This window comes from Apium graveolens, chromosome 8, assembly GCF_009905375.1.
Source record: "Apium graveolens cultivar Ventura chromosome 8, ASM990537v1, whole genome shotgun sequence".
NCBI lineage: Eukaryota > Viridiplantae > Streptophyta > Magnoliopsida > Apiales > Apiaceae > Apium > Apium graveolens.
In genome coordinates, this window is record NC_133654.1 from 196347687 (window position 1) to 196364296 (window position 16610).

Genomic DNA, 16610 nt, shown 5'->3' on the forward strand with positions numbered 1-16610 from the left:
GTAAAGCTAGAATTACAAGTCAAGGAACAAGTTCTGATACTGGGAGAAGAATAAGTTCTGATACTGGTAAAAGGATAAGTTCTGGTGAACATTTGGAACTTGATGAAGAAATTTCAAAGCAGTTATTTCTTAAAGAAAATCCAGGAATGGACTTTGAGAGTCTAAAGGAAGAAGAAAGCTAGACTCAAAGCAGAAAGTGTCAAGACAAAATCTAAAGCTTCTGTTGTAGAAAATAAATTTCCAAAGCCTAAGGGTATTGTGATAAAGGAAAGAACAAGTTTTGAGGCAATCGAAGCCAAATCACAAATGGGAATTGATCCAAGGTCCAAGGGCAAAGAAAAAGTTGATGAACCTGTAAAGGTTTATATGCCAGTCATGGATGAAGAAATAACTGATGATGAAGAAGATGCTAATCTTACTCTGATGCATAAGAAGATTTTTTAAACAACCTCTGACATGGCTCATGTTGTTCAGAGTCAAGATATAGTAAGTTCTGATATGACAGTGAAGCAAGCAACCTCTAACATAGCTAAGTTGGCTTGATATCAGAAGATAAGGAAAAGGAAACCTCTGACATTGCTCATGTTAAACTTTCAAAGATACTCCTACCAGGATTCACCAAAGCTAAACAGGCTCAATCTTTGAAGACTACAATAAGTGGTTTTGAAGCAAGAGTTGTTACAGGAAAGGAAGCAAGAGATAAATCTGGGTTGGGTAGTTCTGATGAAAGAAGAGTACATAACACTACCAATAATCCAACTTCCTTAAGTGAACCAGGTGTTGGAGCAACTCCTGAAAGATTGAATCGAATTGAATCTGTACAAATGGTTTACCATACCTTCTTGAAAGAACATATCTTGTTATATTTTATGACAGATGGAAGGGTATACCAGATTAAGCATAATGCTATACCACTGAAGTATTTTGAAGAACTGGAACATGTTCTATTCCTACTTCAAGTGAAAGACAGATTAACAGATAGTGCTGCAGGGTATTTAAAGTTCAAATTCAAAGACAGGAGAAGTTTTATTCTGTAAAGTCTGACAGCACATACTGTCCCAAGTACAGAGATCACAAAGGTGATATTGTCGATATGAAGCCTAACTCTGCTAGGATTATAACTACTTTTCTGGGTTATAAGGCTGTGGAATTCAATCTAGAGTCTGACAAGGCATATTTGATAAGACTAGATCAGGAGATAAGAAAAGCTAAGATAAATGATCTTAGAGCGGCTATCTTTCAAACTGGAGAAGATACAGCTGAATTGATAAATGCTAAAAGGAGGATGGTTATTGAACTTGAATATGCTGAAAGATGTTTGTTGAAGAACTATCTCAGGACAACTCCTGATATCAAAGAGATCAGAAATTTAAAGTGAAGCCAAGTCAAAGATCTACAACTGCTTAAATTCTGAAGTATATACAGACTGAAGCTGTTATCGAAACTTAAAGATGGTAAAGCTGAAAGGACTGTAAGTTGTAGTTATCTAGTCAAATTCTTATGCATTTGTGCTTAATGTTGTTGACATCATCAAATATATGTTGAACTTGTATATTATGCTAATTTACAAGTTGGGGGAGATTGTTAGATATATTTGATAATGTCATGTGTAATATGATTTGTGTTTAGTTTTCAGATCTTACCTAACATGACAAATCAATACTTAACTGGAAATCAACACTTATACTGAAGACAGAACTTAAGATATCAGAACTTAAGTTATCAGAACTTAAGTGATCAGAAGATATTTATCAGGAGATAATATCAGGATTTAAGATGACTTTCAGATAAGGCAGGCGGCTGATTAAATGGAAAGAAGATCGAGACTAAGACAGAAAGAATTGTGCATGAAGAAGGAATTCTATGAAGAATAGAATACTTGGAAGAAAAGATAAATAGTTGATATATTTTAGGAAGCAGAATTATATTCCATATCAATTAGAAGATTATCTTGTAACTGTGTAATATATAAACACAGGCATAGAGTTTACACAAAAAGTGTTACGATTATCGAAGTTATTATTCTTTGTAACTCTAGCAGCTCTCGTGATAATTTGTTCATCACTGAGAGAGGACAGTTCCTTATTGTAACAGAGTTTATTGTGTTGAATAAAATCTGTTTTTTGTTACTTGAGTTCTTATATTCTATTTGATTGTGCTAAACACTATATTCAACCCCCTTCAACAGTGTGTGTGACCTAACATTTTATGACTTCACATTAATGATATTATAAGACACATAATACATATTTATTATGATATTAAACAGTCATAATATCTCAGTCATTACATGAATTCTTATTCAATTCTTCATTTTTAACTTAAACGTAATTTATCAGAAACTTTAGTTGTAACAGTAAGGTTTCATTTATTTAATACTTTATATTCTAGAGGTGAAACATAGGTAGATTTTTAAATGACTGATTCATAATTTTTCATATTTCTCCGTGAATTAAGAATCAATGTCATAAACTTGGAACAAGTTCGGAGAATTTATATTTTAAACTTTCAGACTACTGGACAAATGGCAGTTCTGAGAGTTCACTATATAAGTCAAATGAAACAGAGCATGTCAAGTACTCGCTGGTTTTGAGAGTTCATGATATAGGTCAATATCACGGCCAAGTTCACGATATGAACTATAGAAATGGTAGAAGTAAGAACATTTATTTTTCTAGGTTTCTTATGATGCTTGCTAATCATTTGGTTTCTGATTTAAGTATTTCTAAGCAAGCTAACCAGATGAAAAGTTAGATCCAAAACAAAAGCATCCTTGGTGATCTTGTAAGGATGGCTTTACATCCCAATGTGGCATTTGTGTTACCACCAGGTATGCAAATAGTAATAAATTATGTCCCTAATACTTCTCGATATCTCAATACTTCTTTGATTTCTTCAGTTTCCATGGAGGTTATGTAAGTAACCCGACAACCTCCTGCCCCAACAACTAAAACAAAAATTGCAAAATCCAAATGTAAGAATACAACCTTAGTTATTTCCTAAAAGACAACTATTGTAACACCTAGCACAAACATTACACAAGAGGGGATTGTGGTAGGAGATGTGAGTGGTGAAGGAAGGGGTGAACATCAAAGAAACCCCAAGAATAAGGTGGGAGAGATTGAGAGTGAACAACCACAGCCAAGTTATGCCTTGCCTTCTCAAAAGGGTAAGAGCATTAAAAAGAAAATTAGCACATCCCTATTGGTATCCTCCCACAAAAATATCATTATCGAACAAAGTTTCCATCCAGGAACACATCAAAAGAGGGGGAGGGACACTGATACCCACAGCTCGCCTATTAATTTATTTATTCTAAAAAGAGCAAAACCTCTAAGGGTACACAGACACACAACACATGTCATCTCAACTATTGAGTTTGTGCCTTCTCAAAGTTCGATTGACGTGGCTCATTTAAATATGAAGTCACAACCCCACTTTTTGCAAATTATATTTAAAATAGCAACACACAACTCACCATTCTCTTAAATGGATGTTGATTTAATATCAACTTCCAAAACTAATTCTTCATCTCTTATATATATAGAGGAGTCCCACTCTGAAATGGATACTCATCATCTTCTAGATAATTTGTTGGAACATCAGTCATTTCTTTCGATCATTAGTTCTGAATCTGTGCCCTTAAATGTCTCATCAATTTACACAGATCCCACTATAGTGACAACTTCAATTTCTATCTCATTCTCTTCATCAATGGTTATCTCCCAGCCATTGATAAGTGTTAGTCCATCAACGGCTAGCTGAACAGCATAGTCATTGATGACTCCAATTGTTCCATCAATGGCTACCACTTAGCCGTAGATAAGTAGTCGCTATACACCAATTACTTTCGAGAAGTCTCAACTCTCATACTTAACAATTTCAAAAATTGATGCAGATGATCAAACAATTGCCCTAACACTTGAAGGACTGAAGAGAGGTAGTGAAAATCTTACTGAGAGTGAGAGGCTGCTTTGTGAGTAGGCAAAAGGAGAGTGTGAAAAAGAGAGGTTGGCCATTTCTTTAGGCTCAGTAAACAAGATTGAGAGTTCCACCTTAGTTGGTTAAGGTGAGAGTGCGAGGACAGTGAGCCAAGGGAAGACCCTGATGCAAGAATATAGAGAAATTGAGAAAAATGCAGGTAAATGAGATATAAGGATGGAAGCCTTGGATGCTTCAATGGAGATTCCATCTAGTGAAGCTCTGTTCGGAGCAGACTACCAAGCTGCTTTGGATAGTGTAAATCTAGATGCTTCAACATTTCATCATCCAAACATGAAAACACAACTTATCAAGTGTTAGCTTGTCAATCAAATATGGAGGCTAAACCTTCACTTAACTTGGTTCATACAACAGAATTAATGATGAGGGCTAAGGATGTTATCTAAAATATTTCCATTGAAGCTGGTGATGGTCTTGAGTTTAATGATGGAAGTGATGAGGATGATAACCCTAAAGATAGTGAAAGAGAAGATGATAAGTGGCATTTTATATCACTTAGAACGTCTTAAAATGGCTTAAATTGGTGTCTTGAAATCAAGTATTTTGTGTATTTGATGCGTTTTTCTAGTATTTATGCATTTCAGGGTATTAGTTGTATTTCGGAGGAGGAATCATCAAGAATAAGCCTTGGCATGTGTTCACCATTGCGAGAGGAAAAGAACGGGCAGATTACGGCGAAGAAACGGAGCAAACCTGGAAATTTTCCAGTAGGGTCCTGCGCGCCCGCGCAGCTATGCTGAGCGGCCGCGCAGCAGCCTTGCGCGCCCGCGCAGAAATGCTGAGCGGCCGCGTAGGGTCGGGGAAAATAATATATTATTTTAGACTTCTACTTTCGTTTGGCTTCCAACTTCTATGTAATCTGAGTTTTATGGGACTATTATATAAGTAGATTTGAGACGTTTTTCACAGGGTATTAAGAAGGGATTATGTTTTAGATTGTGTTTTGCAAGAAGCGAAGGAGATAAGGAAGAAGACCGATTTAGCACACAACAACGAAGAGGAAGCATATATTCTTGTGATTCTTGTTTCGTTGTAACGTTGGATGCTAGTTTTCTTGCTTTGACTTATTTACTCTTGTGACGTACTCTGTTTTAATATAAGTAGTTTAGTTGTTATTTTCTTGTGTTCGTTTATCATGATTTCGTATGAACCCATGATGGCGATAAGTTCTATTTTGGGCTAATCGTGATCATGGGGTTGCAATGGATTTATTATGGAATTCTTTAGTTAATTGTTTAATACTTTAGTGTGTGATGATTGCATGATATCTAGTATAGGTTGTGCGTATTCGTCTTATGTGCGTCGCGAACATATAAGATAGGGTGTTAATCTCTTGTGAAGCGACAGTGGATCTTGAGGTTTAGAACTTGCCATGCTAGCATAGGTTCATGTACGTTGTGCATGATTAGTGGGTAACTCTAACAGTTTTATTTGCCCTATGTAATCAAAAGGAGTAACTTGTGCTTAAATCGTTGTGTTGTCAATTTCTGTAGACATATAGGAACTCAACATAATTGATGACTATTCAATTTCTATCTTAATTGTGGATGTTTGGTAGAATGGTATTAGTACAATGAAAGTTGGCTTTTATCAGTTTTGTGTTATTCGATTAATATCATCACTGTCACATGCTAAAGGTAATAACTATGGCTATAGAAGGAAGTAATAATGAAGTTGTGATCTCATGAGTGTTTTATTATTGATAAATTGCAGTGTTAGTTAAGTGGTTAATTAAGTAGTTAATTATAGTTAATATTTAATCAACAATTTTAAGTGTTATTATCTTAACATTGAGAAGTAATCATACATTGGTGAGTGAGTTAAATTAGACAATAACTTAGTCTGAGTCTCTGAGGGAACGAACTAGAAAGTATTCTATAATACTTGCGAACGCGTATACTTACGTGAATATTAGTGCGTGATTTCGCCCTAACAAGTTTTTGGCGCCGCTGCCGGGGACTCGGCGTATTTGTTTAGTTTATGTACTTACCATCATTGGTCATTAGGACTCAGTGATTAGGACGTAGTAGTTAATTACTCTTTTCGGTTGTGTTTCAGGTACTTTAGTGCATTTATGCAAACTCGTTCTCGTGCTCGCAAGAGGACCTTAGATACAGCTGAGGAGAAAGACGAAGTTCTTGATACACCGGAGAAGTTAGATTTTGAGGATTCGGATTCAGGAACTGAGCAGAAAGAACCAGTAAATATGGGAGATCATATTGTTCAAGCTGATCCAGCTCTTATGGATTTTTCTCGGACTAAAATTGATGACATTCAGTCAAGCATCCTTCATCCGGCTATCCAAGCTAACACCTTTGAAATCAAGCCGGGCACTATTCAGATGGTGCAGAATTCTGTTTCTTTTGGAGGAGCGGCAACTGAAGACCCCAACATGCACATAAGGAATTTTGTCGAGATCTGCAGCACTTTTAAGTATAATGGCGTGACTGATGAGGCTATCAAGTTGAGGCTTTTCCCATTCTCACTGAGGGATAAGGCTAAAGACTGGTTACATTCTGAACCAGCTGGGTTAATCACTACGTGGCAAGATCTTGCGCAAAAGTTTCTGGTGAAGTTTTATCCAATGGCAAAGACTGCTGCTATGAGGAGTGCTCTTACTCAGTTTGCGCAGCAACCTACAGAATCTATGTGCGAGGCTTGGGAATGCTACAAGGAAATGTTGAGAAAATGTCCACATCATGGAATGCCGGATTGGATGGTAATCACTGGTTTTTATAATGGTTTGGGGGCTCAATCTCGGCCCATGCTCGATGCAGCAGCGGGAGGCGCCTTATGGGCTAAAAGCTATACTGAGGCGTACAATCTTATTGAGACGATGGCTGCAAATGAGCATCAAAACCCAACTTAGAGGATGACATCAGACAAGGTAGCAGGTATTCTGGAAGTTGATGCAGCCACCGCTATTGCAGCCCAGCTCCAAGCGCTATCAATGAAGGTTGATTCTTTGGCTACGTATGGAGTTAATCAAATAGCTATGGTTTGTGAGCTTTGTGCAGGTTCTCATACTACGGATCAGTGTTCTTTTGTCAACAAATCTGTTCAGTATGTGAATAATTATCAACGACAACAGCAGCCTGTGCCAGCGACCTATCATCCTAACAACAGAAATCATCCAAATTTCAGCTGGGGAAATAATCAGAATGCTATTCAGCCACCATATCAGCAAGGAGTGAGTAAACAGTTTAACCCACCTGGATTCCAGCAACCACAGCAGTATGCTACAAGACAATCATATCCTCAACAGGGAAGTGCAGCTGCACCTACTAGTGCTGATTTTGAGGAACTTAAGCTGTTGTGCAAGAGTCAGGCGGTTTCTATCAAGACCTTGGAAAATCAAATCGGTCAATTAGTCAATGCAGTGCTCAATCATCAACCTGGCACTCTTCCCAGTGACACGGAAGTACCAGGCAGGAAGGAAGCTAAAGAGCAAGTCAAGGCTATTACCTTAAGGTCTGGAAAAGTAGCTGATGCTGAAAAGGCAAAAGAAGTCGAAGCTGAAGTTCGAGATGAAAAATCTAAGCAAAGGGAGAAAGCGGCGGAACCAAGGAAGACTACTGTTGAACACACTCTGCCTGAGGCTAATACAGGGGAGAAACAGCTCTATCCTCCACCACCTTTTCCTAAGAGATTGCAGCAACAAAAGCTGGATAGACAGTTCGGGAAGTTTCTGGAGGTGTTCAAGAAACTTCACATCAATATACCTTTCGCTGAGGCTCTGGAACAAATGCCTAGTTATGCGAAGTTTATGAAGACTATTCTTTCAAGGAAGGTGAAACTGGATGACCTTGAAACCGTTGCTCTCACGGAAGAATGCAGCGCGGTTCTGCAACAAAAGTTACCACCAAAACTGAAAGATCCAGGAAGCTTCACCATTCCTTGCACCATTGGCAATCTAACTTTTGACAAGTGCCTTTGTGATTTGGGAGCAAGCATTAATCTGATGCCATTGTCAATCTTTAAAAAGCTGGACCTACCTGATCCAAAACCCACATACATGTCGCTATAATTGGCGGACCGTTCCATTACTTACCCAAGGGGCATAGTTGAGGATGTGCTCGTCAAGGTGGATAAGCTCTTCTTTCCTGCTGATTTTGTTATTCTGGATTTTGAGGAAGATAAAAAGATTCCCATAATCTTGGGGAGGCCTTTCCTGGCAACTGGCCGTACCTTGATAGATGTGCAAAAAGGAGAACTTACTATGCGGGTTCAAGATCAGGATGTGACCTTCAACGTATTCAAGGTAATGAAATTCCCTACAGAAGATGAGGAGTGCTTCAAAGTGGATGTGATTGATTCTGTGGTTACTTCGGAACTCGATCACATGCTAATGTCTGATGCATTGAAAAAGGCCTTAGTGGGGGAATTTGACAGTGATGATAAAGATAGCAACGAGCAATTACAATATCTGAACGCTTCTCCCTGGAAGCGAAAGCTAGATATACCATTTGAATCTCTTGGTACTTCTGACCTCAAGAACGCTGAAGGGAAGCTCAAACCATCAATAGAAGAAGCGCCTACCTTAGAGCTCAAACCATTACCTGAACACTTGAGGTACGCCTTTTTAGGTGATTCATCTACGTTACCTGTTATTATTTCAGCTGACCTTTCAGGTAGTGAGGAAGACAAGCTCTTAAGGATTTTGAGAGAATTCAAATCGGCTATAGGATGGACTATAGCAGACATCAAGGGGATAAGTCCCTCATATTGTATGCATAAAATTCTGTTAGAAGAAGGTAGTAAGCCAACTGTGGAACAGCAGCGAAGACTGAACCCAATCATGAAGGAGGTGGTGAAGAAAGAAATTCTGAAATGGCTAGATGCAGGCATCATTTATCCTATTTCTGACTGCTCGTGGGTGAGCCCTGTACAATGTGTTCCTAAGAAGGGAGGTATCACTGTGGTCGTAAATGAAAAGAATGAGCTCATCCCTACTCGAACAGTTACAGGATGGAGAGTATGCATGGATTATAGAAAATTGAACAAAGCCACAAGAAAGGATCACTTCCCTCTCCCTTTTATTGATCAAATGCTTGACAGATTGGCGGGACATGAGTATTTTTGTCTTCTGGATGGGTATTCCGGGTATAATCAGATTTGTATTGCACCAGAGGATCAGGAAAAGACTACCTTCACTTGTCCATTTGGCACATTTGCTTTTCGTAGAGTTTCGTTTGGGTTATGTGGCGCCCCGGCCACCTTTCAGAGATGTATGATGGCTATATTCTCTGACATGATTGGAAATAACGTCGAAGTGTTCATGGATGACTTCTCCGTCTTTGGACACTCATATGATGAATGCTTGAATAATCTGTGCGCCATACTCAAAAGATGCGTGGAAACTAATTTGGTGCTTAATTGGGAGAAATGTCATTTTATGGTGCGTGAAGGCATTATCCTTGGGCATAAGGTCTCTAGCAAAGGCTTGGAGGTGGACAAGGCCAAGGTGGGAGTCATTGAAAATCTTCCCCCACCTAATTCAGTGAAAGGAATCCGTAGTTTTCTCGGTCATGCGGGTTTTTATCAACGATTCATCAAGGACTTTTCAAAGATATCTAAGCCGTTGTGCAATTTACTTGAGAAAGATGTGCCTTTCAAATTTGATGATGAATGTTTGGCAGCATTCGAGACTCTCAAGGAGAGTTTGATCACGGCACCAGTTATTACAGCACCAGATTGGACAGAACCGTTTGAGATGATGTGTGACGCGAGTGACTATGCGGTAAGTGCAGTTCTGGGACAGCGCAAGAAAAATCTCTTACATGTGGTCTACTATGCGAGTAAGACTTTAAATGGGGCCCAATTGAACTACACCACTACTGAGAAGGAGCTTTTGGCTATAGTCTTTGGCTTTGAGAAATTTCGATCTTATCTGCTTGGTACGAAAGTGACAGTATTCACTGATCATGCAGCTATTCGCTATCTGGTTTCTAAGAAGGATTCGAAGCCGAGACTCATTCGTTGGGTGCTTTTACTTCAGGAATTTGAGTTAGAGATCAAAGATAGAAAAGGTACCGAGAATCAAGTAGCTGACCATCTCTCTAGGTTGGAGAATCCCGATTCTACTTCACAAGATAGGACGTTAATCAATGATTCTTTTCCGGATGAGCAGTTGTTTGCAATTCAGGAGGAAGAACCATGGTTTGCAGATATTGTAAACTATCTTGTCAGCAATATAATGCCTCCCAATTTGACATCCGCGCAAAAGAAGAAGTTTCTGCATGAGGTGAAGTGGTATATGTGGGATGAACCATATTTGTTTAGACAGGGAGCTGACCAGATCATCAGGAGATGTATCCCGTTCTGTGAGACGGAGGGGATATTACGAGACTGCCATTCCACGGTTTATGGTGAACACTATGGAGGTGAGAAAATGGCAGCTCGTATTCTGCAAGCAGGTTTTTTCTGGCCCACCTTGTTCAAGGATGCTCATCAATTTGTTTTAAGGTGTGATCGTTGCCAAAGAGTGGGAAATTTGTCAAGGAAGGATGAGATGCCATTAAATATGATGCTTGAAGTCGAGGTCTTTGATGTATGGGGAATCGATTTCATGGGGCCTTTTATCTCATCTTGCAATAATCAGTACATTTTGCTGGCAGTCGATTATGTCTCAAAATGGGTCGAAGTTAAAGCTTTACCAACAAATAATGCAAAGGCAGTGCTAAATTTTCTTCATAAGCAAATTTTCACAAGGTTTGGAACACCTCGGGTAATCATAAGTGATGAAGGATCGCATTTTTGCAACCGTAAGTTCACTTCGATGATGCAGCGTTATAATGTGAATCATCGAGTAGCTACTGCCTATCATCCGCAAACAAATGGTCAAGCGGAAGTGTCTAACAGAGAGATAAAGCGCATTCTAGAGAAGGTTGTTTGTCCATCAAGGAAGGATTGGTCTTTAAAGCTCGATGAAGCTGTTTGGGCTTACAGAACAGCATACAAAACTCCACTTGGGATGTCACCATTTCAGTTGGTGTACGGTAAGGGATGTCATCTACCGGCGGAGCTTGAGCATAAGGCCTACTGGGCATTGAAGAAATTGAACCTGGATTTAGATGCAGCTGGTAAGAAAAGAATGCTTCAGCTTAATGAACTTGATGAATTTCGACTTCAAGCGTACGAGAATAACAAAATGTATAAGGAAAAGGTGAAAAGGTGGCACGATAGGAAGCTACATCCTAAGTTGTTTGTGCCAGGGCAACAAGTTCTGTTATTCAACTCTCGGCTCCGACTTTTTCCTGGGAAGTTGAAATCAAGGTGGTCTGGACCTTTTATTATCAAAACTGTGTTTCCACATGGAGCGGTGGAAATTTTTGAGAATGATTCGGACCAAGCATTCAAGGTTAACGGTCAGCGGTTGAAGCACTACTATGGGGACATGGCAAACCGAGAGGTGGTTAGTGCCATTTTGTTGACTACGTGAGAAAGGAACGGAACGTCAAGCTAATGACGAAAAAGAAGCGCTGCGTGGGAGGCAACCCATGAATTGTTGTTACAGGAACCCTTAGAAGTTAATAACCTATCCAAAAACACAAAAAAATCAGAAAACAGGGGCTAAAAAAAATTTTTCCCAGAGATCCTCTGCGCGCCCGCGCAGAAATGCTGAGCGGCCGCGCAGGGGTCGAGTTCCAGAATTTTTTTTACAGTTCAGAAAAAAAAAACAAAAAAAAACAAAAACCCATTACAGCCCATACACCCTCGAATTCTTTTCCCATTACCCCATGATTTTATCTCTCAACCCCACTCCTAATCTAATTTAACCTACTCCACACCCTATATATACATACACCTATCCTACATATCTCCCACAACTTCCTACACTTAAACCCTCTCATAAACATCAAAAATCAGTTCTTACACACTTTTATTCACAAATCAATGGCTCCCAAGAGAGCACGCACTATTGACAGCAGCAGCACAGTCCCTACTGCTGATTCATCAAGGGGTACTGCTGCGAGGCCTCGGTTAACTGACAGAGCCACGGAGGAGGAGTATACTAGGCTGTTGGGGAAGCCGATTCTGAAGGAGAGGGGGTTTTTACCATCAGGGAGGGATGGTGAGTTGTTGCCCATGATTGCAGAGAAGGGGTGGATAGCTTTTTGTGAGTCACCCGAAGCAGTACCGATGAGTGTTGTTCGCGAGTTCTACGCGAACGCGAAGGCTGAAAAGAATGGGTTTTCTGTAGTTCGGGGGCTGACGGTTGATTATCATCCTGCGGCGATTCACCGAGTGATTGGACAGCGAGAGAGGAAGCCCGAGGAGGAGAACTGGAATAAAAAGACTGTTGAGGATTTTGACTTGGATTTGATTTGTGCGACTCTCTGTCGACCGGGCACAGTTTAGAACCGCAGTCCAGCCAATAATGAGTATCGTCACTTTCCGGCGATCGCCATGAACAGGTATGCCCGTGCATGGAACGCATTTATATGTGCTAATATCTTGCCTTCTTCACATGCACACGAGGTCACAGTTGAGAGAGCACAGTTGTTGTGGGGAATTCTGAATGAGGAATACTATGTGGACCTTGGTGAGTTTATCTACCAAGGAATTCTGAAGTTTTTGAGGGGAGCAAAGCATATGAACATCCCTTATGCATCCACGGTTACAAAGCTATGCCGTGCAGTAGGAGTGAACTGGCCGGCTCATGAGCAGTTGCAGTTGCCAGCAGCTCCTATAGATTCTGGCACTCTGAATGGGATGCAGGAGTGGACCGGTGGTGAGCCTGAGGAGCATGGGCTGGGTTATTGTCTTCCCGGAGGGCGTCCAGCACGAGGTGCTACTATGGCCAGGCCAGGGCGTGGTGAGGCTAGTTCTTCGAGAGCTCAGGAGGGTGCTGGGATGGGTGATGCCCAGTATAGGAGGCTTTCACGGTGGATGGATGCCATGTATGAGACGCAGAGCAGGTTTGCTCAGGAGCTCACCCTTGCGTTAGGGACTGCTTTTTGAGGCCTTGGAGCTGATATCCAGTGGCCAGTTTTTGGTGAGGACTCTGCATACCCGCCGCCTGATACTCCACCCACTGAGGGTGATGATGATGATGACTCCGAGTAGGTATACCCTGTGTTCCTTTCTACTACCTTCACTGGGGACAGTGAAGATTTTAAGTTTGGGGGTGGTAGTTAAGGAATATTTTGTGTGTGTCATATAGTTGCATATTCATGATAGTTAGTTCATATAGTTGCATAATTTTTGCCATATAGTTTTTTTTTATAGCTTTATTTGTTGTCATATCATATAGCTCATGCATATACCATGATCCCTTTTGCAATGATTTATCGACTGAATTGTGATATTGATGCGAGTGTAGTGATAGCATTAAAGTGATATTAAGTTGTGTAGGTTGATATGCATGCTAGAAGCACTTGTATTGTCACTAAGTCTTAGAGAATCCTGAAGGACTAGATTGTTGTTATGATCTGATTATTTTCGAGGATAATCTATTTATTATGCTTAGAATTTGATAATAGGTTCTTAGTGGTAAAGGCATGAAAAAGAAAAAAAAATGGAGTAAAAATGGAATTTGTTGCTAGTTGTGGCTAGGCGTCAAATGGCTAGTAGCCGGCTCGCATGTTATGCGAGTAGTCTAGGGTTGAGCAAGATGGAGCGAAACGCACTTGCTCAGAATAAAAGAATAAAAAAAAAAAAAATTTTGCGTAATTGATCAAGAGTAGGCTCTTTGGTATTCGAGTTATTAAGTTCTTAGGGGACTTTGTGCCTAGTGACCTAAGGCTTTTAGAGTCTGGGATCCGCTAACCTAACGCTCGTTACATGGATACCATTGTATAAGTCTTTTGTGGACCTCACTCACTACACGGTCAAATAAGCATTTGCGTTGTAAATAAAAAGCACGATTCCGTAGTAAACTCTAGAGTTCTTGTAGTGTTGTATATCACTTTGTGCCTAGAATTTTTATTCTTTGTATAATCGTAGGATTGCCTTGAGGAAAGTCTAGTCATAGTAATTGGTCTAGTTCCGAAGCATATCTGTTAAGCATTTGCACACACCACGTTTCTGGCGGTATGTCCGTTTGCATGAGTTTCTTGATCTTTAGTGTCTAACTGTATTCGTTGAGACGTGACAATTTGATTGGTTGATTGTAGTAAGGGGGATCGTTGCATTTTCATATAGATTGCATTCATGCATATTTTTATTTGTTTTTGAGTCTGTGACGCTTGAGGACAAGCATCGATTTAAGTTTGGGGGTGTGATAAGTGGCATTTTATATCACTTAGAATGTCTTAAAATGGCTTAAATTGGTGTCTTGAAATCAAGTATTTTGTGTATTTGATGCGTTTTTCTAGTGTTTATGCATTTCAGGGTATTAGTTGCATTTCGGAGGAGGAATCATCAAGAATAAGCCTTGGCATGTGTTCACCATTGCGAGAGGAAAAGAACGGGCAGATTACGGCAAAGAAACGGAGCAAACCTGGAAATTTTCCAGTAGGGTCCTGCGCGCCCTCGCAGCTATGCTGAGCGGCCGCGCAGCAGCCTTGCGCGCCCGCGCAGAAATGCTGAGCGGCCGCGCAGGGTCGGGGAAAATAATATATTATTTTAGACTTCTACTTCTGTTTGGCTTCCAACTTCTATGTAATCTGAGTTTTATGGGACTATTATATAAGTAGATTTGAGACGTTTTTCACAGGGTATTAAGAAGGGATTATGTTTTAGATTGTGTTTTGCAAGAAGCGAAGGAGATAAGGAAGAAGACCGATTTAGCACACAGCAACGAAGAGGAAGCATATATTCTTGTGATTCTTGTTTCGTTGTAACGTTGGATGCTAGTTTTCTTGCTTTGACTTATTTACTCTTGTGACGTACTCTGTTTTAATATAAGTAGTTTAGTTGTTATTTTCTTGTGTTCGTTTACCATGATTTCATATGAACCCATGATGGCGATAAGTTCTATTTTGGGCTAATCGTGATCATGGGGTTGCAATGGATTTATTATGGAATTCTTTAGTTAATTGTTTAATACTTTAGTGTGTGATGATTGCATGATATCTAGTATAGGTTGTGCGTATTCGTCTTATGTGCGTCGCGAACATATAAGATAGGGTGTTAATCTCTTGTGAAGCGATAGTGGATCTTGAGGTTTAGAACTTGCCATGCTAGCATAGGTTCATGTACGTTGTGCATGATTAGTGGGTAACTCTAACAGTTTTATTTGCCCTATGTAATCAAAAGGAGTAACTTGTGCTTAAATCGTTGTGTTGTCAATTTCTGTAGACATATAGGAACTCAACATAATTGATGACTATTCAATTTCTATCTTAATTGTGGATGTTTGGTAGAATGGTATTAGTACAATGAAAGTTGGCTTTTATCAGTTTTGTGTTATTCGATTAATATCATCACTGTCACATGCTAAAGGTAATAACTATGGCTATAGAAGAAAGTAATAATGAAGTTGTGATCTCATGAGTGTTTTATTATTGATAAATTGCAGTGTTAGTTAAGTGGTTAATTAAGTAGTTAATTATAGTTAATATTTAATCAACAATTTTAAGTGTTATTATCTTAACATTGAGAAGTAATCATACATTGGTGAGTGAGTTAAATTAGACAATAACTTAGTCTGAGTCTCTGAGGGAACGAACTAGAAAGTATTCTATATTACTTGCGAACGCGTATACTTGCGTGAATATTAGTGCGTGATTTCGCCCTAACAGAAGATGCATGCCCCATCTACCATAGATAATCCAAATCGGTTATTTTCCAATACAACTCAGCCAGGAGAATTGAATATGGAGCTCTTAACTTAGTACAAGGCATCTCTATATGACCAATCTTCGTCCCCAATTACAGCTAATCTACTCGCTCAGTTTCACAAAATAACATCAAACTTCATAAACTCCAGATGCTCCAATAGAAATAAGATTTCCAGTCTATGATGACTAAAATTGAGAAAATGAAAGCTGATTACAACAAGCAGTTGGACCACAGGCTACCCTGTTAGATATATTTGATAATGTCATGGCTAATATGATTTATGTTTAGTTTTCAGATCTTACTTAACAGGACAAATTAGTACTTAACTGGGAATCAGTACTTATACTGGAAGTCAGGACTTAAGGATATCAGTACTTATATTATCAGGAGATAATCATCAGAAGTTGGATATCAGAACTTAAGTGTTGAAGGACGATTAGATAAGGAAAGTAGCTGATTAAAGGAAAGAAGATCGAGATAAACATGAGAAGAGATATGTATGAAGAAGGAGTTCCGTGAAGAATGGAATACTTGGAAGAAAAGATATCTGATTGATATATTTTAGGAAGCAGAATTATATTCCATATCAATTAGCGATTATCTTGTAACTGTGTAGTATATAAACACAGACGTAGGGTTTACACTATAAGTGTTATCATATTCGAGAAGATTATTCATTGTAACCCTAACAGCTCCCGTGATATTTGTTCATCACTGAAAGGTAACAGTTCCATACTGTAACAGAGTTTATTGTTTCAATAAAGTTTGTTTTCTGTTACTTAATGAAAGGAATATGTCCTAAGTCCAATCATAAATTAGGATTTAGGAATAACTTTTTACGTAATATGTTTTGATTTCATTGATATTAATAAAAGACTTGT

At 39.3% G+C, this 16610-nt stretch overlaps 1 non-coding gene across 1 annotated transcript; it reads right to left on the reverse strand.

Moving 5' to 3' along the window:
- Nucleotides 1–6601: 6601 nt before the first annotated feature.
- Nucleotides 6602–6708, reverse strand: LOC141681695 (small nucleolar RNA R71). The gene has a single exon (XR_012559121.1). It is a non-coding gene; the product is annotated as a small nucleolar RNA R71 (small nucleolar RNA).
- Nucleotides 6709–16610: the final 9902 nt, after the last annotated feature.